This window comes from Dryobates pubescens, chromosome 32, assembly GCF_014839835.1.
Source record: "Dryobates pubescens isolate bDryPub1 chromosome 32, bDryPub1.pri, whole genome shotgun sequence".
NCBI lineage: Eukaryota > Metazoa > Chordata > Aves > Piciformes > Picidae > Dryobates > Dryobates pubescens.
The window spans coordinates 9844092-9868857 of record NC_071643.1 but is presented as its reverse complement, the minus strand read 5'-3'; positions in this window follow the sequence as shown (position 1 = coordinate 9868857).

Here is a 24766-nt window from a genome sequence, read left to right as displayed (position 1 = left end):
TTTCATATTAGGGTAAAATATTTAAAATGCATTCTATACTTTAGTGGACAGCTGCTACACAGATCATTCACACTGTTAATTGTAGAGCCTGCAACATTTTACCATGTACATTTATAGGTACATTACTATTGGTACAGTATTAACACTACATAAATGTACATTAATTTGGTGTTCATGAAGATGAGCATATTATTAAAAAGCCTAGAACCCACTGGTCTTTGGGAAACATCTCCTTAGGACACTCCTCTGAAAATGGCCAACCACTGCATTGTGGAGCCTTTCTTGAACTCCTGCAGTGACAAGGGTTTTGTAACTAGGACAAAATCAACACCTCTAAACTAATTGGAAGAAGACAAAGGAAAAGACATTTTGACACGGTGAGATGAAATATGGCAACAGCAAAGACACTTAGGTTGAAAGAGAAAAAACAAGAGAGACTGAAAATAATAGAAGGTGGAATGAGATGACTGGACATTATAAAGAGAGTAAGGACTTTTTTTCCCCTCCTTCCACTCCCTGGCACTCAGTACCGTGTCAAGCGCACACTTGTCACTTCTGTGAGAACTCCAAATCAGCAACTAGAAGACCAATGGTCTGATGACACTGTCCTGCTCTGCAGTTTGCATAAATCAAAAGTGATATGGAATGGTTTTTGATCTGAAAAGTGCTTAGCTTCAGCATGTCCAAAGTCCTGAACTGGGGAAGAATACAAACACATGAACAGTTTTATTTTATTGTACACTATTAGAGACCAAAGTTTCAGCCACTGAATGCTGTATTCTCAGTACACTGCACAACCTCATTTATCTATTCTCACTTACCAACAACATTTTGTGACAGACTGTGCAGTCACCATGAACAGCAAAACAAGCCATGTTAAACTCCTTGGGAAGGAGCAGAGCTACAGCATCAGAAGCCCCAAGCAAACATAATGTCTGCCCTCCCATTCAGAGTTTCCCTAGCAAAAGTATAATTCTCAGAACTCTTTAAGTAGAGAAGAATACTTTATAATGTTATTATCATTCATATATTTTATGATCACATTCTTTAAATAAGATAAGAAATTCTAAGAAGGAAAAGAAATACCTTTTTCAGGAAATCTAAGCTCAAGGATTGCTGTCAAACATATTTCAGGCATTGTTTGGTTGCTGTAAGACATATTTTCAGTTTATATTGGACTGCTTTTCAGAACTTGCACAAATCCAAATCCTCCTTTGTTAGGGACCATCTTTTTTTTTTAATCACCGTCACAGTATAACTAAGGTTGGAAGAGACCCCAAGGATCATCGAGTCCAACCTGTCTCCACAGACCTTCTCCAGCTGCTTTATATTGCACCTGAAGTTAGAGTACTCTGCTCACATCATTATGCTCAGGAGAGTGCATAGAGAAGAATGTAAAGTTTCCATGCAATAAGAGAATCCAAATCTCTTTGCACAGAAGATACTTCCCCCTCCCCCCAAGATCTATGAACTATAAAAAGCAAGACCTAGAATAAAAAGCAAGGTAAAGACATTCATCATAGACATTAATAAAAGTGGTCAACAAAACCACTAGAGACTAAGCCATGAAACAATTATAACAGGTGAAAACAAATTACTGATAAAGTTTGGTTGGTTTGTCTTTTGAAGGGCAGGGGGTAGGGAAGAATAACTGCCTTTGAATGGAATTTTAGAGTGTTGTTTCCACTTGTGCCACTGGTTTCACAAACAGCTGTGTGAAAGCTCTTTCACTCCTCTACCCCTCTCTGCTCCCTGGTTTGTGCACGGTGGAGACAGCACTAACTGCTCTTGTGAATTGCATTGAGATCTATGAAGAACAAACTAAGATTAATAGATAACAAGCTATATCATGTTTAAGCACATCCTTCCAGGTCCAGCTCTTCTCATACCATCGAGCTCTAGAAAACCTCACCTCAAAAACCCAGAAGCAGCAATAGTTTCAAGTGATTACATTTATAATTTTAATAATGTAAGATTTTTACAGTAAGACACTGTGCAACCAAGAATTCATTACTTTTCCTTTCAGATTTTAATAAAAGTGCACTATGAATTATTTAAACAAAATGAAACTTGTCAAGATAAATTCATTTAGCTCATGTTGTGATGCAGTATATTCTGGCTTTAATTGTGTTTGCTGCTTACTGAGTACAGTGATTCGCAAAGTCCAGTAATACATTTTCCCAGCCATTAGAAGCAAGAGCCATGGGAGCATTGGATCATTCTCTTTACTCAGATTTTTTTATATATATATAAAATATTGAATTTAGGCTATTCCACCAAGAAAACCCAACAAATAAATAATGACAATACTGAAAGCTTCAGGGGATTTCTCCTGTACCTCTCCTAATTCAAGTCCAGTCAGCAGTGCCTTGGAATGGCCACAGGATGCTGAGTTTTCAGAAGCTGTTGTGCAAAGCTTGTGGTATTAATTTAGTACTTTTTGATTCTCATTATAAAGTAAAAAAAAAAATAAGGTCCCACTGAAGTCAGTAAAAATTTTGCTTCTGACAGGAGAGAAACAGAAGACTCAATCCATTGCCTCAATGCAGCTGCTTGTGCCATGCGAGATGCCCTGGGGGACTCCACCTGGCTCCAGCTCACAGCCTGGCCATGCCTGAATTGTTACAGTAGCCACCAGCCTCATGGGGAATCCTCAGATGATGGGACACCTCAAACAGCACTAAGCACTACTGTTACATCACTAAACTGAGTATGAGATATCTCCCACTGGACATCTCAGATTTATGGTGCCTTACACAGATGTTGTTGTGCATGCCTGCTCCCAGAACTCTTTATTTATTCTGTAGTCCACATTTTACAAACCAGAGTTGCATTGAAAATTAAATTCTTTCAAAGTGCCTAAAGAATAGTTCTGTGGAGCTCAGAAATCTTCCTGGTTTGACCTTTTCTTAGAAACCAAACCATTGTCGAACTCTACTAAAGCAGTACTTTCAAGAGGACACTGATGAGCTCTTATCTTCAGCTATTCTAGGAAGGAAATTTGCATTTTCCAGTACTCAGGTTCAACGACAGCCTCCAAAGAGCATTCTACAAACTTGCTGAAAAGTTGTGTTTTTCAAGACACCTCTAAAATTTTGGGGGTTTATTTTGCAAGGATCAGGCACATAGCTATTGCAGTGTGGCCAACAGACAGAAACTCAGGAAGCCATGCCATTCAATCCAGGCACCAGCAAATCACAGCTTCTTTTAAAAGTCTTTCTTTCACTCAGGTAAGACCCAAGCTACTAGAATATGAAACACACACACACGCACAAATCAACCAACCAAACCCCTGCTGAATGAACGCCCCCTTCAAAATAAGGTTCCTTAGTTAAGAACAAGAATGATGTTTCAGTCCTACACGCTCCTTAACTGAGGCACATCCATTCATCCCACTCAGATAATACACTGTTTCCAGAACACGCTACACTGCAAAGCTTTAGTCTGTAACTTTCCTTCTTAGCTCTGTAACAGGGATGAAGCATACAGCAACCAGACTAGACTGCTGAATGACATTATTTTAAAAGCTGACAGCAGAGGGTAGAATTCAGATTGGCAATTAAGTCAAGGTGCTGTGTTAAATTTCTATTTAGATATTTGTTTCCATGCAGCTGGGTAATATTAGCAGTCAGGCATCCACACCATTCGTAAGTCTGTATCAAACCATTGTGGCTATGATAAGGCTAGAGTAATAATGTTGTAACATTGTTTTCAGAGCTGAAGAACCCTTTGGTTAGACCCCTGAGCAGGAGGCATAGGTTGAACTCATAACCACCGTTTGCTGTGTTGTTACAGGGTTCACCTACAGAAGCACACAATCCTGCAAAGCAAAGTGAATGAGCAGCAACAGGACAGATCAAGGACAACTGTCTCATTTCTGCCCATACCAACATAAAGTGGGAAAGTCCATTTAAGGCAGCACATTACATCAGTTTACTACATGACACAACTGTCAGCCTGTTCTCCCAAGTAACAAGCAATAGGACGAGAGGAAATAGCCTCAAGTTACACCAAGAGAGGTTTAAATTGGACATTAGGAACAATTCCTTCACTGGAAAGGGTTTTTGAGACCTGGTGCAGGCTGCCCAAAAAGTGATGGAGTCACCACCCCTGGCAGGCAGGATTTAAAAGCTGTGTACATGTGGTGCTGAGGGATATGGTTTATTGGTGGCCTGGCAGTGCTGGGTTAACAGTTGGACTCAATGATCTTAATGATCTTTTCCAACCAAAACAATTCTGTGATTCTAAAAGGAGACTTGAAAGGAAAGTCAAAGCTAGGGAAACACCCTGTCAGTAGGAGGATCTTCTTATACATTTCTTTTCACATAGTTACCTTGCTCAATATAAATTGTACTATGTAAAACACAGAGATTTTGTGTGATCTTGAAAGTTAAACAATCCTGAGCGAGAGCAGTCCGGGATTCAAACAGTAGGTATTGCATGTACAAACCAAGCTGCCACAGTTGAGCTCCAGACCATTGAAGCTGAATATGCTGAAAGGGTCCCTTTGGTCTTGTCTATACTAATTAATAGCAGAATAAGAGGAGATACTTTCTGCTTATGGTCTCTATTTATGAAAGAATCTAAACTAACATGTCACACTCTGAAACTTTTATTTACATCTGTGTGATTTCCGGCACCATCTGCAGAGGAAAGTTATCCACACAAGGATCTCATCATTAAAGAAATGGATCCCACATTGCAGGGCATCCCTTATTTACACAAACACAGGTACTTCTAGCACATCCCAAGCCAAGGAAAAATAGCAGGTATCCAGAGTAGCTCCACAACTGATATGCAATGTACTGTAACAAAAACGTTCTGATTGCTTCTATGTAAGTGGGCAAGCACTGCAAATTATCTGAAACAACAACTTCACTCTTGTTATCAACAATCTGAGCTATTTATACTTACACTGATTGTTATCCTGTACTCCTTGCCAAGAAGCATTTTGAGAGCCCTTTAACCACCATTCCTCAGCTCTTCAAGAGCTAGGTCAGATGCTGAATATATATAAAAAGCCTTTTTGTGCTTGAACTTGAAATCAGTCATCTGTATATGATCTGTATTACAGCAAAATGTAATTTTTCCCTTTGACAAGGTGTTTATGGTTGTTAAGTTATCTTGATTGCCAAGAGAAATTTGTTCTCTGTGGAGATTTCCACAGCTTAAAGTGTCACTAGTTTTACCCACCCCCCTTCTCTCTTCCTTTTTCAACTGACTCACAAATTAAGTTGACCCTATGTTAGGTTGCAAAAAAGATTCCTGAAAATTAGAAGTCTGGCACAGTCCTACACTAAAAGTCCATTTATCTTGTCTTTTTTTATATAAAGATAGTTTGCAGATCTGGCAAAGGGCCCATTTCCAGAAACAAAAGTCCCCAAGGACTTCTGGTACCTAAACCCTTCTCTTTCTTGATCCTAGCCACATTATAGAGATTAAATTTCCTGTTACAAAAAGCACATTATTATCATTGTAAGGGGAAAAGAGCACACATACATTTGTGTGCTAAATGCTGGATGACATTGTCACTGATGACTCTGAAGTAACTCTGCAAGCCCTAGTTTAAGTTCAAAGGCATTTGTACTCTCCATATGTTACTCTGAACCGAGAGGGGTACTGGTATACTATGTGCAAATATGCTCTGACTGTCCAGCAAAGTAATGAAATAAGACAGCCTACAGAATTGAGCTAAATTCTATAATCATCCATAAGTGGGTGCTGCCTGACACAAACCTCTCTGTGCTAATTATCTAAAAGTCAGTATTGTTTGTTACACATAAATGCAAAGTTTATAATCTTCCCTTGCTTAGGCTGCACCTCACAGTCAGTTTTCTCTGTACATCCTCCACATGCAGTTGCCAACCAGTACTACTGTACATGTGCAACTCTCCCTGCCTCTGGCAGGATGAGGCTTTCCTAGTGACCTCAAGCTTTTGCATTCCAAACAACATGAAGCCTGCTACTTGCCCGTGGCTCCATCTCACTCTAGTAAAGTCATTACACCAAGCTGCTTTGTCTTTCACAGTGAGGAGGACAAAGTGTGTGTGAAGAATTGCATGCTTGGAACCTTCTCTGAGCACTGAGTGGTTTTGCAGATGGGGCTAGCAGGCTGCTCAAAGTCCTTGTGACATTTCCCTTTCTGTTAACCACAACTCTACAGTCACTAAGCAATCTAATATCCCTTTTACCAGGGGGTATGCTAATGTAAAGCCACTTTGTCAGCATGCTGGTGACAGCACAATCGAGGTATATATCGGTTCAATCATCCCTAAGTCAATGTGTGTATTCTTCCTAAGCTCTAATGTCATTTTATCAATACACTCCTTATTTTGCAGCTATTGAAACTAAATTCCAATATGATTACAAAATCACATTTTTTACTTTATTACATTTTGAATATTGAAGGGTTTTCCCCTTTATTAAATTACCCTATATTAGAGGAGCCTGAGAATCCTCTGATGCATGACCAAGGACATAGTTCCATCTGTTTTGTTTTTCTCATTTATGACATAGATTATTTTGTTTTCACCAGTACATGTATTTCACTGTAATTCCACTGTATGTCTGTCAGGTTACATCATTTCTGGTATGTGGATACTCTGCTATAGAACTTTGCAGAACGGTTTAAGTTAAAAGCAAACCCAGGTTCTTTTGCATAGCTCAGGTGTTCAGAAATGAGATACGGGTACTTCAGTTACCAGTTTAAATTGAGCACATGACACAAAGCCATATCAAAACCTGGCAAGAGCAGTCTGGATAAAAATAATTCTTATTTGAAGGTTGCTTCGTAGCCTATATAAAATGAATGGGTTTCCAAAGAGTTACTTACAAATGCAGGTGTTTACACAACCAGAGCTGCTAGCACAATTGGTAGATTGTCAGCAGCCTTAGCCCAGATCCCAGGTGTTTGATTTTGAACTTGAATACTGTACAGTAAACCAGGAGTTATGCTGTGCAAGCCTGTTCGTGTAACAGAACTTTAAGGCTTTAATGAGAGCAAGACTCCATGGCATCAGGTGCTGTATAAACACATATTTGCCTAGCACACATGTCACATTAAGTGGACAGTCCTTGAGCTTATCTATTTAACACACAAGTCATCTAACCTCTAGTCTTCTACAATAAAGAGGAGAAAACAGACCTTCAAATTTTACAAATTAGCCTCATTATATGTGAGCTTCATTAAAAATGTCAAAACTGGAGATTGACTGCCACAGACTATGCTCTCACTGGTGTGACAATACTTCAGTTCAAAAGTCGTGACAGAGCAAAAGAATACAAGTGTAGACATCCAGGATCATTTACTAGGAATAGCATCTTGAATATGCATATTTTACAGAAGTTTCACTTATTTCCTTGCAGACATTCCACTGTATTAATGACTATCCATTGAGTGCTGGAAACAAAACCCAATCATGCCTAGGTTGATCAGAGTATTCTGCCATTTCCTGTACAACCAGTGCCTTCAGAAGCATTCTGGAGGGTCAGCCAACCCACACTGGTACCAGAGGACATCAGCATCATGGGAAAGAGTTTTCATATCGTTCCTGGCCCTACTTCACCATAGAACAGCAGGTAGTCCAAGAGCTTTCTAGTAGCTTATCATTTACAAAAGCTCAACACACAGGCTAAGTAGTTTTGTGCTTTGGTTTGGTTGGGGAAAAAAACAACAAACAAGCAACAAAAAAGACAAACCCACAAAACCAAAAAATAAACAACAACAACAACCACCAAAACTGCCAGAGCTCAGCTTTAAGGTTTACATCACTGTAACAGAGAGACAGGCCCATCTCTTGTCTGCAACAGGGGCTGTTTGGGTAAAAAAAGCACAAGAATAAATAACCCCCGTGCACAAAAATAACTTCTATTATTTGCAGGACCTAAGCTGAAGCAGTGAAATTCTCACTCCTCCTCCTTTCTTGCCCAGGCAAATGTTTGTACTCCTGTGGCACTTTGAGGGATTCCCTTCCAACAACAGATATTCTCCATTTGTAGTGCTGCAGCTACACACATGTGTGTGTATGAGTGTGCATGTAAAGTTATATACTTATTTTTCAATAACACTGCAGTTAGCCATTGATAGACACATTCTCCTTTCTCCCAGGAGTGCTGACATTAATAGGCAACAGACATTTACACCTCTCCGGAGATGGTGATTGTGCAGATGAATGGCAACCAGGATATCCCACAGCAGCAAAGGAAAGCCTGACCATGGCAGAGGCTGGATTCATGTGCATATGAGCTGTTAAATTTACAGCACATTAGCCCTTCTCCCAGTTTAAACTACATTTGGATTAAAGCAATTTAGTTCAAGATAGGATTTCTCAACAGGCTAGGAACAAAATTTTAATGTATCTACAACCCCTCATTCTCTCTCTGCTTCCTTCAGCACTTTTGGGCTCCTAAACTAAAGAGAAATTGCTGTCTCTATAAAGTGACAATTCTTCCTTTTCCCAGTTCAGCTGGGCACAGCCATGTAAGAACCAAGTATTAAATGAATTATTTAAAATGTTACAGACTACATACAGCAAGATCCAAGAACCTTACTGCTTTTTAACACACATTCCCCCTCCCCAAAGAATCACAACACTGTTCAAAGCCTTGCACAAAGATAGGCATTGCACTGAAATCACCTTGGGGTAGGCTTTTTTTTTTCCTACTAGTGTAAGAGAGTAGAATTTGTTCCACTAGCCTTGATATTTAAGGTCATTTTCACAAATATTTGCTCATAGATTATGCTTCCCAGCTGTCCTTATTGCAATTTGCTTTGCTAATGTCATCAGAATTTGTTGAAACATGAATAGAGGTGGGAAAAAAAAAAGGTGTGTGTGGGGAAAACAGCCAGCAAAAAACCAATTTGCTTTAAAGATATTTCTCTAACAGAAGTGTGAATTTTTGGTTTAGGATTTCAGTTCTATGCAACTCCTTGTCTAATCTTACTGAGCTTGCACATGCATGAACAACATAGCATCAGGGTTACTACCTAGGAGACACAGGTGGGTTGCCTTCTAAAGCAAGGAGCATTTCCCAATCCATCACTCCTTTTTGTAACTCCATAAATAATTAAAAGAATATTCCTGTTTCATGGGAACAACTCTTATCAAATGCCAGCTAGAAAGGCTTCCACAGCTTACTGCACACCAGAGCATGTGCTACAAACCACATTGCTTTGATTTTCTGGGTGCATGTGGAAATGTTTGGCTCAAACATAAAGTGGCATGCACTAAAACTGTAAGTCTTCAGCCCCTTCACTTGTAAACTCATTTTACAGCTGTAAATTAAAGGGATTTGAATGCTTTTGTGCAGATGCTAATAAATTCCATTCACAAAATCATTTTCCTCTCTCTTACAGAACTTTCCCATGTGCTTTCACACAATACACCTGTTCTCATTATATGGGCATATACCTTTGTCCTGTGATAAAGCATTCCTTCATCACTGAATAATTTAATGTCACATTTTCCTCATTCTTCTTGACAATTCAGTAAATACCTCACAGCAACAAAACAAAGTGTAGCAAATGGATTGCACTCAGTAGGGCACACTTGAATATTCTGAATGTAGGACCACAAATTTCCATTTAGTATAAACATGAAGAAGCAACACCATATCTGTACCAAAAATTATGTTACACTTTGTTCCTAATTTTGTGTAATGTCTCTGGTACATAATGTGCAATTAAAATGGTTAAAAACACCTACAGTTGGAACGATGATTGTTGTTTGGCCCCCTGTGGAGAGGTTATACAAACTGATTTGTGACCAGAGCACAGCCTCAGAAATGACAAGTGACAAAAGTCTCCATCAGCAGAAGATGCTGGCTTTTGTTCAGCTGTGTAAGGCTAATACAGAGGCGTGTATTCCTCTACAAGTAAACGGCAACTGCGTGAAGGTGACTGACAGAATGAAGTAAACCCTTTGTTGTCTAAAACAATAGCTCCTCAATCGCTATTGTAATATTTCTCTGGTGCACAGCTCAAGGCAGCAGTAAGCTCCCCTCCTCCCATTTACAAAAAGATTGTCAGGTTTTAGGATGATCTCTTAATCTGCTGGTGCTGTGGGTTTAACTGGGAAAATGAGGAGTGCGGTCTGGTCTGTGGCTGCTAGGCGAGGAGGGCACCGTCACAGCACAGAGCTGACCCCAGGAGTTCTGAGCTGCAAATAACTCTGCCAACATCCTTGGGGGATTTCATTTAGGCTATTTTAAACAAAGACTAAGGTTTGCAGTCTGTCGTTGGTAGCTGTATGAAGGTGCAGACAGCTGGACTCCTGTGCAGTCTGCACAAACAGAAGACCTCTCCCAAAGAACAGGCAAGTAGATACAGAGTAGACCATATTGATTAGCTTCAAGTATTTGTATTACGTATGCTAGATCAGAATCATGCTCCCATTCACTGTGAGAAGTGTAAGGAGATCATCCAATCTCTGCTCTAGCCAGTAACAAGCTTAGATGGTATGAATATGGTAGTTCCAACTAAATGTGAAGAAAACCTTAGTTACTGTGAGGATCCTGGAGCACAGCAACAGGCTGCCCAGAGAGGTTATAGAGTCTCCTTCTCTGGAGAGATTCCAAACCTACCTGGACATGATCCTGGGTGACCCTGCTTTAGGAGAAAGGTTGGACAAGACAATCTCCAGGTCCCTTCCAATCCCCAGCATTATGTGATTCTCCTCCCACATTCACCTGATCTCCCTTTTCCACTGTGCCTGGTTAGGATTCTGTGCTGAGCAGACAACATCAAAACGCTGTATGAAACACCACTCCCACCAAAACAAAAACCCAAACCAATCCACCAAACACCAAAGCTATGAACCTTTAAGCATTTTATCCAGTCTGTAAGGCTCTTATCTAACTATATACACCAGAAATTTCTGCCAGTGCAACCCAGTCAGTAGAGAAAACATCTCTACAACCAGCTGGGTTCTGTAGGTCACACAGACTCCATATCAGGACGTGGGAACACGGGGATTTTTGCCTCACTGCTTGCCCCAGCTTCCACACGTTCCCAGGTGGAATCAGTGACTGCTAAGGGCACACACAGCATCTCTACAAAGGAGAAGCAGACTGCCTTTAAAGACGCAACGCCATTAACCACAGGAGGGAAAAGCAGACGTCATAAACATGGATATTGTCTTTTGAAACAGGTAGGGAAATGCAATCACTTGAGCAAGTGTGTGAAAGACAGCAGTGCACAGGCTCTATTTTGGAAGCATCGATACTGTTTCAGTCCCACAATTTCTGAGCGTATAACACCTCCGCAACCTCCCTGCCCCTCATTATCAGTGGGGTTACAGTGGCACAGGAGAGATCAGAAGTAGAGACAAAACAGAGTATTATTTTCTTTCAGTGTCATTAAGCGAGGACGAACACTGAAGGCAAGAAAGAACAGTCTTCTTCAGGCATGGCAGGGAAAAAGAAAGCGATGCAGTTAAAGCACGCTTTCCTAAACACCAACGTTATCTTTATACCCTCACGTTATCTTTATATCCAAATAAATGACGTGTTTTACACAGTAATAAGATCTCTATTTTCTGGAGCAGGAAATCAGTAAAACAGTTTTCTATCAGACATTACATCTGCCAGTGCCTCAGGACATTCAGACTGACTAATGCCAGTAAGGCTGATGTGTGACAATCATGAGCAAATTACATTTTTTTTCTGGTTGGTTTATTTGATTTAAATTGTGTTAAATGTATAAATAAATAGTCTAAATGTATTCTATCCAAAACAGAGAAGTTCTCCAAGAGCAAAACCAATGACAGTCATGGAGTCCCCTAACTGGTGGGTGTATCTCCATGGAAGCTTGCAAGTTAAGCTATTAGTTGTCACTGAGTGGTACAATTATGTCACTTGGCTCTGTATTATATTTATACATCTATCTTTGAAAACTACCAAGAGGTCTGAGCAAACCTCCTTTAATGGAATAAACTGAAGGCCCTGAGAAGAAATGTGATTGCTTTGGGAAATTATTCCTAACCTTTAAAACTGTAACTGTTCTCGATAGTTTAAGTGTGATTTGGGAGAGCAGATGGCTCGAAAGATTGGTAAGCAGATACTGGTTCCCTTCTAGTTCAGGTCAAGGACTTAATAAATGGGATGCTAAATTATTACCTCTTGCTAAAATGTGATTGTATCATCACATTTTCTGGCCCAAATGTTTGGATTCTGGAAAACCTCAGTGGCACAAGTCCTCTAGCAAGTCTGAGCAAGAAATCAGTAACTGTTCAGCTCCCAGACCACCTTTAAGCTCAAACTACTTGCATGTCATCCACCGTACTGTGAGAAGTGGAGATATCTTCATTAGAGTCTACGATCACTCTGGATTTGTGGTCTTTTCTTTTGGACAAATAAGATTTTAGCCCCCACAAAATAAGGAGGGGGGTTGGGGCAGATAGATTTAGAAAGAGACCTGTGTTAGGTGGAAGCTTGATTTAGCTTCAGCTATCTTTTAACCACATTGTGAACTCAGCAAGCAACTAGGTATGGTTTATCCAAGTGCTTAGAAAGTTTGCTTTACAAGCAACCAACAAGCTCCTGTGCATTTTATAAGCACTAACATCATAATCCGTTCTTAATCTGGCGAGAGGTGGAGGTTTTCGTCCTTTGGCATACTGAAAGGTAATATTATTGGAGAGTTATTTGCCCGTTCCCTGGTGACCGAGTCTGCAACATTCAGACTTTCACTCTGGAATTGGAATTCTTGCCTTTCAGGGTTTATTTACAGATTTTGCCAGATGAATGTGTAACCTGTGAACTATAATGAGGGATTTCCAGCTGTTAGCAGAAAGCCTGGAATGCACAGCTTGCAAGCTTTGAACACATTTAAAATCACTACTAGTAATCCTAAAACATTATTAAACTACAAGAGATGGAATTACATGTTTAAAGATGTATTAACCCTTCAGTCACCACAATTATAACACACATTACAGAATATACATGCAGACCTGTGATGCACTTAAGCACTAACTCAAGCACCATCAGCTCTGCTTTGTATATCTCTAGTTTGATGTATGGGAAAAACTGGAAATAGCCAATTTTTAACTGATTGAAAAATAACTTTGTGGAGGCCAGGACTGACAGCTTTGGTCCTTTATTTAGCTACAAATATGGAAGAACCAATGCTTAGAAGAGGGGGGGAAAAACACATCTTCATCCATTGTTCCAAGCATTGTATTCATTATCTGTTTTGCTAGAAAACTGTAATTCAGAATTTCTACCCTGTTTCATGTTAAAAAGTTATTCTTCAACAGGTTTTGTTTAAAAAACAATTCACACAATTCAACTTTTTCCACAATAAAACCTTTGGAGAGTACCCTGACATTCAGGGTTGTTTGAAGACAAATTTCCTCTAAAAAGCAAAACAAAAGAACCCCACAACAACAAAATATTTAGGTCAACTGGAAAAGCCAGTTCTGAATTATGAGGCTCTGAGAAGAGATTTTTGGCATCTGTAAAATTGTTCTAATATTTTGGCTCATAACAAGCTCAAGCACTCTCAGATACATCTTTACTACACCCCACAGAAAGAACTAGCAAAGGACCTATTTTTAACTAGGTACAAAACTCAAAGTTCAGAGTAATTTGAGTTCTACACCTCAGTATTAGGTAAGGCAGGTTTTGCGTCTACAATTTCACAGAGAGCTCACATAGCCTTCCAAAACTCTGTCCTATCCAAATAAACTTTTCAGCTGGGGAAAGGTGTATTTTCAGAATAAATAAGAGAAAAGCAAAAGTGCTTCAGAATAAATGAAAAACCTAAACATCACTCTTAGGAGGCAAGTCTGAATGATTTCCATTACATGAAACCATGAGAGCTTCATTCCAAGCTCCAGCCACAGTCTTGATTAACATATACTCTGAGGCTTTGCACATATGCTCCCAGTGTTGGCTGCCTGAGCCACCTAGTTTATGGTTATTTTTCATCTGATTTCTAGTCAATATTGCAAGAGAGACACAAAACAAAAGCAATCAAGAACTCCTTTTAAGAAACTGCAGACATGTGTAAGCTTCAAGGAAAAAAATAAATAGTTTCTAAAGTTACTAAGTACAGCAATTCAAGATTTGGCTGTTGGCCTAAAACTGGTTCCCTTAAGTTTTAATTCAAACTTTCATCTATAAAATTGATTATGCCATTAAAATAAAAGTGACACAGTTACCAACTACTCTCTATAATTAGACACTGTTAGGTGCTTCCTGTTACTTGAAAAACATTCTCCATTTAATATACAGAGAGGGGTAGTGTTGACTAATGAGCTGCTCCATTACTAACTTTTACCAGTTAGTAGTAACAGTTTTATCAGAGCTACAAACACTTTTGAATAGCCAGATCTTTGTTTTGAGAGCCAGGCTGAAATGTTCCAAATACAGTAAAATTCTGGAGCCCAGGCACAATATGGATTCTTTGTTCTCCTGTACAGGCTGAAAGAGACAACCTAGACATAAATGGCCATTTGTTCTCATTACTAATCCCAAGGAACATTGTGAAAGAATACAGAAATTAATCTAAGTATCCTTACTATGTTCAGACTTGGATAACTACATCTTTTCTGCCCTACACACCTCCTATTTCTCTCCACTCTTCAATTGCATTTTAATAAATTACTCATTTCTCCAGTTTTCAAGCATTGTCTAGTGATGATGATAAAGGATGACTACCATGTTCCTCTCTGAAGATGGCTGCAGAACAAGCCTTGCCACTGCAGGGTCAGGCTAGCTGGGGAGATAGCATCCCACTCACTTGAGTTGCCCCTCAAGTGAAAGTACAGAGTAAGATGGGAAGAGCAAATTTGAAACCACACATTGCAGCTCTCCAAGCACAAGAATATTTGAGCCTAGGAGAAGAAAGAGTCCACTGCCATGTGAAAACACTGATCACATATGCAGCTGTGGAGCCATAGTCTCATCAGAATTTGAATATCTTTAACATGAGGCTGTGTCTACAAGTTCTTTCCCAGCTTCAGCTGTGTCAGCAGAAGAGGTCCCATCAGCGTACATCCCCATCACAGCTTTCCTCTACCCCCATTACTGCCTTCTCAAACCTCGCAGCTAAGCTACATCTGAGAGCTTGTTTCAGCCAAAGTAAATCTGATTAGCATAAACAGCTTAATGACAGGTCTTTGCTAACACTAATCCAGTCCATGTTGACTGGAACAGGGTTAGGGAATATGTCACAAGCAGCTTAGCTGCTAAAGACCAGATGACAGTGTATTCTTTCCAGGTGACAACAGAGGGTGGTCTCTTCTTCCAGCTTATCTCTGGCCAGAGTAGAATCTATGTCTACAGTAATGTTTGTCTTTAGCCATAAACAAAGCAGGATGTTCTGGCATTAAACTGGAAAGATCCAATCTCTTGTCCATATTATTGCATTTATACAACCTAACCACACATAAGGGCCCAGAAATACTAAAACATAAGCCAAGAAGATCGAAGGTCCATTTCAAGATGTTTGACTGCTGTATAAAACAGAGGCCGTTCAAAAATCTTTTATACCCTTACAAGATTTTGGTGGTCAAACCAAAGTGTTCTGCTGATGCCATATTCTATTAACAACAGACAAAAAAAATATCAATAAAGAGGGAAGAGAAGTAATTGTCAAAGATGATCTGCAACAACAAAAAGCTACAATCAAACAAAAAAGACAAGAACTGAGCAAAGGCCAGTATATTGTAGGCATGTAGTGCAAGTAGCTACCTTGTCATTTAGACCAGAGATATCCTACACCTAGTTCACATTTTCAGTAGTTGAAGTGTGTACCCAACACCCAGTCAGGTTTCTAGACTATACAAACTCAATAATCCTGGCTACAGAATCTTACAAGGGACTGTGCTCCAGAGTGGAATTGAGAGGTACAAGTGTTAATGGGGTGAGACAAACAAGAGAGGAAAAGAGTCATCACTGTTGCTTTCCCTGGCTAAAGTAGGGCTGATCTCTCCAGAAGCTGGCATCTGGCATCACAGCTTCACAGCAGTTTGGAATCACGCTTTTAACTTGTCAAGTTGCCAGTGTCATAGATCCACTCAAGTTTTCCAAAAGGTTGCAACACCCTCAATGTTATTACTCCAAACAAGACAGCACTCTGGGGTTGTCTGCATTAAACACATCACTTAAACATCAGTTCAAAGCTGGAATTCTTAGAAGCTTCTCAGCAAAAGAAGGATGAATACTGAAGGCAGATTGCAACATTAGAAAGAAAAAATACAAAACAGAACACCAAGCAGAGGACTTAAGAGTGCTTGGTTCTGAGTCACTTCTCACTAAGCTTGCATTTTCCCTTTATTTCTTCAAAGCAAACTCCCAAACTATTCACAAATCTTTAGTCAGCAATAGCTCTGAATCAACCTTTGTCTTTGCCTTTTCCTTGCGAGTCTGGCTTTTCTCTTCCTTCTTGCAGTACAAATGAAATATTTGGTGACGTGTTGGAAGTAATTCAAGGCGAATCAAACACTGGGGGCATCTCTGAAAATGAAGACAGATAAGGGAGAGAGGGGAGCAAACTTTCAAGACTTTATGAATCCAGTATCATAGGAAATGTTCACTGGATGCACATCCTGTCTCCGTCTCAGTTTAAGCTCTCCACAGGGACCAAAGTCAGCACATTAATAATAGACATGACAGAACTGGCATGTAGAGTCTTTGTCTGAACTATATTCCCTACTCTCTTCTTGTCAGCTTGGGGGCTTGCAACAAGTGGGTTGCTTCATCCATCACTCATTTATATATCCACAAGGCCAGATCCAGGAAACAAAAAACTACTTCAGATATTTCTCTTAAGACTGACAGTCACATCACAGTTTAAATAAAGATATTTCTAGTTGTTTGTGGTTTGCTTTCTTCTTCTTTTCTGTTTTATACACTTTATCTTTGTACCAAGTTTCTACTATTTAAGAAAGAAATTATGTTGTTGGTATTTTAGTTTGGTTTTTTTTTTCTCCTCATTTCTCTGTGCAGCTTTATCCAGGGCACCCTGTCTTGTATTTGCAGCACAAGGGATCATAGCTAAATAGATAGTTAATCTAGTCTGCAAACTATGATGGCAGTCCAGTTTCTTTACCCTTTCTTACACAAGGCATTATCCATGCTATTACAGAAAGAAAACTCTCATATGAAACCATAAAAGCCTGAAAGCTGCTCCCTGATTTTCACCCTTCACTTTCCCTAAGAGCAGCTGAGAGGATCTGTCTGGGCTGTTAATCATCTCTTACTAGCAGAACGTTGAACACCAGCAACCCTTAGCTATAGTTACTCTCTGCACACTCCTGAGGTACTGCAGTGGCATAATCTCTATTGTACAAACAGGAGGCACGAAGTGTAAAACCTTCTCAAAGCATTCACAGGGTCTCTGATAGAGGTCAAATTTCAGTTCTCCCTTTGCAAGTCAGTGCTCTTATGTCTTCCAAAAACAGGCAGCAAAGAAGCATGGCAACTTATTTGTTGCCTCCCCATCACCTTTTTGCTTTTCCAGTTTTGATGAATAGAAGGGTCACATATTGGGCACTTCTCTAGAACCCCCTTATTTTGTGGGCAGGAGGAATATATGACTCTGTGTTACTAAAGGAGATGTCACTACCAATTCAGCAGGTCTGTGAATACAATCATTTCCTGTAATGTGCATCTCTCAACCCAGCTAAAGGTTTCCCCAGCCACAGAAAGCCTGTGAGTAGACGAATACCCCTCCAGCCTCTTTGGACATCTGTTGTCTTTACCATCAGTTTATTATTCCACAGCGAGCTAGATTAAACATGAGAACTTGGGTTTATATAAAATTTTCCAGCCTCAATATAGAAAATTTATAATTTTCTGGGTGTTCTGTAGTTATGGCAACTTAATTCAAAAAAGTAAGTGTCCTATCACAACTGAGACCATTCACCATTGTAATGAGACATGTTCTATTGTACACTCGCATTTATAGCAGGCTAAGCACTCCCATCAATACCCCATAAGCAGTTTTCACACTTGTACTATCCAATTTAGAAGGAAATGTTGGATTCATCTCAATTATATACTGTAATCCTCTATTTAATCCCTCCTTTCAGGTTTTACTGCAATTTATTCTATTCAAACTCTGCTGTTAAAGATGTCACTCTTCAGTACAGACATCTGCAGTGTACTGCTTTCTTCTTAGATCACACCAGACCTTTTTTAGGTTATAATCATTTCTTAGGTAATTTTTCTCTCTTTTTTTCTTTTTCTTCTTTTTTAACAAAGCTGAGAAAATTTTCCTGTGGGTACCACAACCAAGTTTTCTACTCTTTTGTGTCTTTCATCCTTCAACAGCTCCTCCTCTCCTCCACACTACTTCCATATCACTCCTGCCTTCTCTCTTAGTTCCAAGAGAACTTTACAAACCAGAACGATTAGTACTTGCTGCTGTCAAACTTAAGTTATGTGTGTGATGCCTGCCCAGCTGGCTGCTGCTTTCTGGAATAGCTAAGATGCCAAGTTATAATCATTCTACACCTGGGAAGGGAGTGGGGAATGGACATGCACTGTGGCCTCTCAGCCAAAAAAGTATGCACTGCAGAACATCTTGGAAACTAATATCATTCTGTTAAGTTGGCTGAACACATCCATTGAGTTCTAAAGCTACTGAGAACTGAAAGGTAGACAGATTGACAGCATGGTTGCATCTATTTGGCTTAGAAGAATATTGCAATCCCCCATAACAATTCAGCTATTAGCTGTCTCTAGATTCAAGACAATAGGGCAGGTTTAATGACATTCCAGTACAGACCAAAAATATAAATGTTAAAAGCATATGGTCAATCAACAGTAAATCAGTGGATCTGTTGCCTCAGGGATACCCTCACTGCTGTCAGAAGCACAAAGAACCAGTATCATGTGAAGCTCCACATTTGGCTTGCTTTGCAGTTCAGAAAATTGCCTCATCTCCTGCAATATCTATGAGGTTGCAGTGCTTTTTCCACAAGCCATCTCTTCATCTTTGCCACCCTCTACTAACAATACTGACAAATACATTCCAGTTGTCAGTATAATCCTGCAGAGGAAAGGGCTGGGGAGATTTTTAACATAAATCCCTCTTTAAGCTTTACTTAAAAGCTTCAGAATTAGCTCTGAGTTAGCTTTTGATGTTCCTTTTCATTTTTTTTCAGTCTGAAAAAAAATTTGCTTGTAATTAACATACAGAAACAAGCACTCCAAGGAAGGTAATTCTAGTTGTCTTCAGAACTAACTGCTAGGAGCATTGCTAAAGCCTCACTAAATCATGTCCCTCAACACCCCATTTACACATTCTTTGAACACTTCCAGGGACAGTAACTCCACTTCCCTGGGCAATCCATCCCAAGGTTTTACAACCATTTCAGTGAAGAAATTGTTCCAAATGTCCAACCTAAACCACCTCTGGTGCAACCTGAGGCCATTCCTCACATCCCATCACTTGTTGCTTGGGAGAAGAGACCAGCCCCCACTTTGATCAAACCTCCTTTCAGGTAGTTGTAGAGAAAAGGATCTCCCCTGAACCTCTTTTTCTCCAGGAAAAACAAGCCCAGTTCTTTCAGCAGCTCATCAGCAGGCTTGTGCTCTAGACCCTTCACCAGCTCTGCTGCATCTTTGAACACAAATTTTGATTCAGTTCCCATGACTTTGTAAGCAGAGACACGACAGACAACATAATTGTCAACTGCTGTTTTAGACAAGATTTTAGTGGGAGTTTACAGTATCCAGATGATAGCCAAAGCACAACTTACACTTCATTTTTACTTTTTGTTGAGATAAAGTTCAGAAAACTTACCTAAAAGGTCTTAGAAAAGAAAACATAGCAGCAGTAGTAAATAGGCCCATTCATGCTGACAGCATATTTTCCCATGGGGATATGCCTTAGCATAGACATTGGACTGTACCAGTTTCTGACTGTGACAATACAAAGCTTAACCTCTTCTCGTGTACCTCAAGGAAAGTGAATTTATCTCTTTTGCAATTTATCTCAGCACTATGAAAATTTTGGATGTTGAACTTACAGCTTGCAGTTGGCTCTAAGGCAGAAATTGCCATGAGGTAGCAAAGTACACAGCAGTTTTCAGGAAAGGCATCAGTGCTGCCAGGACCGAGAGGCATCCTCTTGGAGAAAAGGTAAACCAGACAGGACAGAGACAGGGGAAGGAAAGAAATGAGCATTTGATTGCTAAAATAAGTAGTCTAGAACTGAAGAAACATGAAATTCAGGATTCCTCTACCAGAAAGGAAGGAGAAAGATGAAAGCAGAGAGAGAGAGAAGCTCAGACACTAATAGGTTTAGTGAAGCTTTCTGGGGTTTCCTTCTCTCATCATTTCAACAATGCTTGGGAAAAAAAAAATGGTGTATTTAAAATCCATCCTTTGTAAAGCAATGACTCTGAGGCACTCCCCCAGACCAATGGGGATGTAAACATCTCTGAAGTACCCAGGACTGTGTTGAGGCTTGCAGTGCTGCCAAATAAGGAAGACTTAAGAAAGTGTAAGCTATCTGTATAATTCCCCTGTTAAGCAACCCTTAACACTGTTGCCATGCATAGTCAGAGACAGGTACCTCTGCCATTAATCCGTTGGTATTATTCTCCCCAAAGGAATTCTCTGCAGCTTGATAGAACACTAATCTTCCACAATCATTCAAGATCAGATTACCTGTTTATGGCCAGAAAATGTCTCTGTCCTTATGTCAGCTTTCTGTCATGTCTTCTCCCTTCCTTAACTAAGGCATTGTTTGGTGTCTGAGCAGGGCCTTACATAAGTGTGTTTTCTCAGGTGAGTGGTAATGACTCAAATGCACACAGGACACCCTTCCCTCCAAGGCAACATTTAGTGTCATTTTTTTTACAAAGGATGGCAATACAATCTGTCATCCACAGTAGCTACAAAAAAAAGGGAGGGGGGGAAGCAAAAAATTAGACAAACTCCAAATAAAATCAAATTATGAAAAGATAGAGATAAGCACATCTTACATTTACCTTGAGGGAAATTTAAAGCTACAGTGATTTGTGGAATGAGTGAAAAGAACACAACTGAAAATGCAAAGAAAAAGAAGTTCCTTGTAGCATTCATTTCCCTGACTGCTTTGCACACGCTTTGAGGAAGATGCAGGGCAAAACCATTTCAAGATCACAGCATTTTGAGGCAATAATGCAGCTCATTTTGTCACCACTACAGATGGCAGGCTGTAATGAGCCCACGTTAATGACTACTATAGATATTCTATACACAGATATGCAATGGTACGCTGTGAGATGTCGGCAATGAAACCAAATGCTGAGAGCCTTGGCCTCGTTTCAGGATTTGTTATGAGCGTGAAGCTCAGACCCTGTTTGCTCAAAGGTGGACTTAAGATCAGCACAGTCAAGACAATTGACTCCAGTTTTTAAATAAAACAAAGGCTGATGAACAGTTTTGAACTGAATCATTTTCTCACAGATTAAAATAGGTGAAACTTACAGGTTTTTCCTGAACTGTCACATTCCCATCAGGAAATGGTCTGGCTGAAAGTAAAAGACAAAGCTGGATATCACAATGACTGGAAGCCAGAAACACTCCTGCTCAGATTGCTCTTCAGCGCTGACAGAGCCCTTTTGGCATACAAAGCCCCATAGAAACTCACATTCACATGCATTTGAACTAGATATAGTCAGAGCCTCAAGCTCACAAATAAATCCTACCTCACTCAGGACCCACAATGCCACAGGTGAGGGGTGGAGGTCTCAGGTGAGGCTGGTTAGGGCAATGAAGAATCACTCATTGGTTCACTCAGGGTCCTTATATACACAAACCTGTGAAAGTTTGGAAAAAACCCAAGCCAACAGATGTTGCTTATATTCCTTCCAAAGAAAGCATTTCAGAATGAACACCTCTAGTTCAGGGAAGATAGCAAACAGCAGAAAGACAATATATGGGGACTGGGAATTTAATTTTCTCTTTGAAAACAGGTGATCACTTCCAACAGCAGTTAAATGTCCTATAGAAAAGCTGTGACATACAAAGGATGTGAAATTATATAGTTCCATGTGAACCTGAAGTTATAATATGTTCAGCCCACATTTTAATATTTCAGTCATGCTAAAACAAACTTCTTTTTGTTGGCTAGATATAGCATCTCCAAGAGATCTATCATATGGAAAGATTAAATGAGATTTAGGTTGACAGCTATGCTTTGTGGGATGGAAGTCATTCTCAAGGACAAGAATTTGTCATATGAAAAGCTGGCATTTGGGATTACTAAATGAAGAGAGATCATTGGACTAAACTACCAGATGGGAAACACTCTTGTCATAAAGGTCCCCTTAATAGGCTACAGTTTGAGGCTAATCTGAAAAAATGGCTTTGGACACAGCAACAAACTCATCAACAAGAATCAATAACACTGACTCAGATAATAGCCCAGGAAACAGCTAAATGAAAAGGATGTGAGAATTATAAGGGTGTCTGATGTCATAAAGTTGTACTAGAGAAATTATTCACCTTGTGTAATTTCTGCCTGAAATGGTGATAAACTTCTAATCATTTTCCACAGCCACAGGAGCAAAATTAAAACAATCTGAGAAGAAAAGCTGGCTGGGGATCTTGGTACAGACAGAAAAATTCATTGCCTTGGAATTAAAGACATATTCCACCTGTAAATAGCTTCACAGAACCATGTTATGCTTTATTGAGATACTGACTGGGAGTGAGTCTCATCTCCTTTCCAGTACCCTTACAGTGATGTCAAAATGTTACTGTCAATGGAAATAGTTCTAATTTACTGCTTAACCAGAATAAAAAAGAGAAGCATTAACCTTACAGGAATGATAGCTAAACATTTCTAACATGGGCAAACAGTCAAGTTATTTTCATTACAATGTGAACAAATAAAATTATATTCTTCCTGAAGCTGCCACAACTTACTCCCAAAGGGTATAAGCCTAATGGGCAAACTTCCTACACACTGCATGAAATCCTCTCAGAGTAATTGCTTTTTCAATTCTAGTATCACCTCACGATGTTTCAAAGAGAGCATTGTTCCTAAAGCACCCTTTTCCTGCTGCTGAAAAAAACAACCCTCAAGATCTTTAATCCCTGGCATCTACCTGAAATACCCCCCAAAATTTGTAGTCCCTCCTGTAAAATAGGTTTTCTATATGAGACCCATATTATACACAAAACCCCTACACTAATTGGGTTTTATTATCTTAATAATCTTAACATTTCCTCATCTAATAATGGTTAATTTAATGTGCTCCTGTAATGCACTCCTAAATTACTACTTTATAAAAAAAACCCCAGTGCTGATTTCAAGTTTCCACACATTGCATTAATTATCTGGAAATGTCTCAGAGACTTCCTAGAGCAGATTTTCACAATCTCCTTATTATCCCCCTACAGACATTTTGAGCATACTGTAGCTACTCCAAGTTCATCGTCCTTGTAATTTACGCATACCTCGTAATTGATATTTGTAAGCACAGAAGATCTGGAAGTTGAAAGAAATATTAGCTGGCCTCCTGCTTTTAGCTCACAGATCTTCCAATTGAACAGATGTCTTGAAATTGGTGGTGTAAAGAGATGCAGATCCCTTCTCCACAGAATCCAGGGGAACTGGGTGTATATAGCCTGGTCTTATTCTTCCTTGCACACAGGTTAACTTCCAGGCGCTTATTTGCTATTTAGAGAGAATGACTTATGAACCCACCGGTAAGCAGGAATGAAGGAAAGGAAAAATCAGGGAAATAAAACAATGTGAAAAAATGCCTTCTTATCAGAGTAGAAAAGTTATTGCAAGCACTAGTATGGGAACATTGGAATACCCAGCAAGCCACAACCCAAAAGATATAAAAAGATAACTCAGCTGTTAAGATGACTTCTTTCCTCTCTCTCCACCACCGGCATGACAGCTGGAAGCCTAAAACCTGGATTTGCTAAATAAAATCAAACACACACACATGAATCACCCACCTCATTCTGATCTGGACACCTTTTAGAAAGTGTAATATAAAGGGCAGGAAAATCATTGTATGCCATGGCGTAGTGTTGAGTATGAGGGTCTCTTCCACATCTCAGTTCTCTGGTGGTTCCAGAGTCCAGTGTTCTCTGAGCTGGTTCTTTTAGATATTCCATACTTGGAGGCATAAAGTTTAAAATCAAATTTATTTATTTGAAGATAAGATATGTTACAGAGGGTTTCTGATCTAGCAGAGTGTTAGAAAAACAAATGCAAACCTAAGTTACACTTAGCAAAATATATATCAATGTGAATAAACAGTTCAATCACAATTCAAATCTGATTCTCATTAGCAGTCTCTAGGATATGCTCACTGTAAAGATACTGGGCATCCTCTGTTGCCAGGAATGAATATGTGGGTTGAAGGCAGCTCAAACACATTGCTCTCTTCCGGTTTTATACTATGTGTTGGGCTAAGCAACATATTCCCTCCTTCCATGCTGGTCTGGCTAACTCAGGGAGAAGAGTTAGAGAAGGCACCCTCTGAATATCTTCATGCTAACTCAGACCATTAAAAGAGCTTTGGTTACTCATAACCTTCATTATTCCCTGAGCATCACTTCACCCTGGCACTTCTCTGATCTTTCTTCTCTTTTAAGGGTGCACTACTCAGTCACACAGCTCATAATTACTGCCTCTCAGTGTACACACTACCTCTTTCTCTGATCAGGTTGAAACAGCGGAGGGAGGCTGGGCAGCTTCCGCTCTCTCTCTCTCTAAAGGAAGGAATAAAACTATCTTGAATGAAAGACTACTTATATCTGCTTCAACAAAGAAAGAGGACACAGAAGATGCACCATT